The following is a 3,192-nucleotide window of genomic DNA, read 5'->3' on the forward strand; positions in this document are numbered from 1 at the left end:
ATCGCTTCTCGGCCTTTTGGCTAAGATCAAGTGTAGTATCTGTTCTTATCAGTTTAATATCTGATACGTCCCCTATCTGGGGACCATATATTAAATGGATTTTTGAGAACGGGGGCCGATTTCGAAGCTTGCTTCCGTCGCCCTATGCATTGACCCGATATGGCAGTATCTTCGGGTACAGTGCACCACCCCCTTACAGGGTTAAAAAGAAAGATTCCTACTTTCATTGCTACCTGCTTGCTGGCTAGCCAGCTAGCCAGCCCTGTGGGCCTTGCTGCTGCTGCTGCTGCTGCTGCAGCCAAAAAACAAAAGGTGGTGCTGCTGCTGCTTCTGCTGCTTCTGCTTGTGTCTGGCCGCTGTTGGAGCGTCCAGGCACAGGACTTCTGCTGCTGCTGACTAAATGGCCTCCTTAATTGGATCATTTGAGTAGCCAGCACACCTGTGCAGGTAGGGCATGACATGATAGGCAGCTGCCTTGATAGCGGGTGGGTGCTGAATGTTCCTAATTGACAAAATAAGATTAATGCTTATGAAGAAATATAAAATCTCATCCCTTCCCCAATATCGCGCCACACCCCTACCCCTTAATTCCCTGGTTGAACTTGATGGACATATGTCTTTTTTCGACCGTACTAACTATGTAACTATGTAACATAACATGGGGGGGTCTCCTGGCTGTTCACACAGGTGTGTCATTGCTGTACATTGACCATGCATTGCTTCTGTGGTATTGCAAAGGCAAAGACAAATGCTTCCAGCCATCCATTGCACTAATGGATTGGTCATCAGCTGGCTGTCTATGTCCCGCATCAATATAGACCAAAGTACAGAGGGTTAGGCTATGCTATAGTGCACCTACCTGATGCATCAGAAGGTGCGAGGCCCTTGCTAAATTCTGTGCACAGACTTTGAGATCTATGCTTTAGACTGTATCTAAACCTGCTCCAACATGGACTGACATTCTGGCCTACTTTCAGCCGATGCGACTTGTCTGTCGCTGAACAGTCGCTTTTTATGTATTCAGCACCTATGTATAATGTTGTAAAAATGCTCTAGAAGCTAAAGTCGCAGAAATGTCACACATATTTGGCCTGCAACTTTCTGTGCGACAAATTCAGACAGGAAAAATCAGTATAAATCCTTAGAAAATTATCCCCCAGTGTCTCCATCTGCTGGCGGTATTGAATAAGCATTGCTGCACTGATGGGGTATGCATTAGACGAAAAAAAAGAAGAAAAAGAAGAATAATACGCCCAGAAAAGAGGCGAAAAGGAGAAAAACGTAAAAAAACGTGAAAAAAAAGTAAGAAGAAGAGAAGGGAAAAAAAGGTGGAAATGGGTTTAAAAGTGATTTCGGCGGAGAAATATATATATATATATATATATATATATATATATATATATATATACGCGCACACACACACATATATATAAACGTATTCTCCGTTGAGATATTGCAGCCGCTGCTGTGTCCAGGCCCAGGAGCCTTAGCACTGTGCTGTGATGTCACTCAATACCACTGACATCACTAGGTGTAAACAACATCTCTCCTTTGCTGTGTATGTGACTATGGAGCTGTTTGGTGATGTCGTCTATTATGGCCTTCATAGAAGCAACAGGAGATTGTTGCATCCATCTAGAACCCTCAGAACTACAGTGCTATGATGTCACTCACTTCCACAGGCCTTGCAGAGTGTAAACAACAACAACCCAGCTTTGTTGTGTATGTAACCATAGGGATTGTGATGTCACCTAGAACCTTCACAGCAGCGACAGCTTTATGAGGAGCATCAGCACTGCTCTGCCTGAGCAGAACCATCACCGCCATAGGTTGTCAAATAACCCGGATTTAACCCACACAGGTAAGTCCAATGGGGTGCAGGCATGTCCTCTATGCTTACAGCTTCCCGTGGGTGTTGGTTTGATACCGTTTGGGGACAGCCAAGGAGGCATCTGCAGGCAACAAAGGTAGGTGTGTGCTTGTGTGTGTGTTTCCTATGCAGATCCTAAGCCCAGTGTCACATGCAAGTAGGAGGAGTAAGAAGGGTCTCTGGCAAATCCGGGTTATGGATTGCATTTAAAAAGGCCCCGTGGGAGTGCAATGGGCCCCTGTCTTGCTGCTTAGCAATAATGGTATGGGTTTAGGTTCTGCTGTGTGTACTGGTGGTTGACTGCCCCCCAGCCCAGAGTGTGCATGGAAAATTGTCTGGCAGCCTCCCTGACAGCAAGCAGTGATAGTGCCCATGAAGGGGACCTTGTTGGGCCCGCCCCTTTCACGGTTATCGCTTCTCGGCCTTTTGGCTAAGATCAAGTGTAGTATCTGTTCTTATCAGTTTAATATCTGATACGTCCCCTATCTGGGGACCATATATTAAATGGATTTTTGAGAACGGGGGCCGATTTCGAAGCTTGCTTCCGTCGCCCTATGCATTGACCCGATATGGCAGTATCTTCGGGTACAGTGCACCACCCCCTTACAGGGTTAAAAAGAAAGATTCCTACTTTCATTGCTACCTGCTTGCTGGCTAGCCAGCTAGCCAGCCCTGTGGGCCTTGCTGCTGCTGCTGCTGCTGCTGCTGCTGCAGCCAAAAAACAAAAGGTGGTGCTGCTGCTGCTTCTGCTGCTTCTGCTTGTGTCTGGCCGCTGTTGGAGCGTCCAGGCACAGGACTTCTGCTGCTGCTGACTAAATGGCCTCCTTAATTGGATCATTTGAGTAGCCAGCACACCTGTGCAGGTAGGGCATGACATGATAGGCAGCTGCCTTGATAGCGGGTGGGTGCTGAATGTTCCTAATTGACAAAATAAGATTAATGCTTATGAAGAAATATAAAATCTCATCCCTTCCCCAATATCGCGCCACACCCCTACCCCTTAATTCCCTGGTTGAACTTGATGGACATATGTCTTTTTTCGACCGTACTAACTATGTAACTATGTAACATAACATGGGGGGGTCTCCTGGCTGTTCACACAGGTGTGTCATTGCTGTACATTGACCATGCATTGCTTCTGTGGTATTGCAAAGGCAAAGACAAATGCTTCCAGCCATCCATTGCACTAATGGATTGGTCATCAGCTGGCTGTCTATGTCCCGCATCAATATAGACCAAAGTACAGAGGGTTAGGCTATGCTATAGTGCACCTACCTGATGCATCAGAAGGTGCGAGGCCCTTGCTAAATTCTGTGCACAGA

At 46.5% G+C, this 3,192-nt stretch overlaps 2 non-coding genes across 2 annotated transcripts; both read left to right on the top strand.

Annotated features, from left to right (window-relative positions):
• Window positions 1-191, top strand: LOC130319869 (U2 spliceosomal RNA). Its single transcript, XR_008865923.1, has one exon. It is a non-coding gene; the product is annotated as a U2 spliceosomal RNA (small nuclear RNA).
• Window positions 192-2,280: 2,089 nt separating this feature from the next.
• On the top strand, window positions 2,281-2,471 carry LOC130319870 (U2 spliceosomal RNA). Its single transcript, XR_008865924.1, has one exon. It is a non-coding gene; the product is annotated as a U2 spliceosomal RNA (small nuclear RNA).
• The last annotated feature ends 721 nt before the right edge of the window (window positions 2,472-3,192 follow it).

This window comes from Hyla sarda, unplaced genomic scaffold, assembly GCF_029499605.1.
Source record: "Hyla sarda isolate aHylSar1 unplaced genomic scaffold, aHylSar1.hap1 scaffold_2178, whole genome shotgun sequence".
In the NCBI taxonomy this organism is placed as follows: Eukaryota; Metazoa; Chordata; class Amphibia; order Anura; family Hylidae; genus Hyla; species Hyla sarda.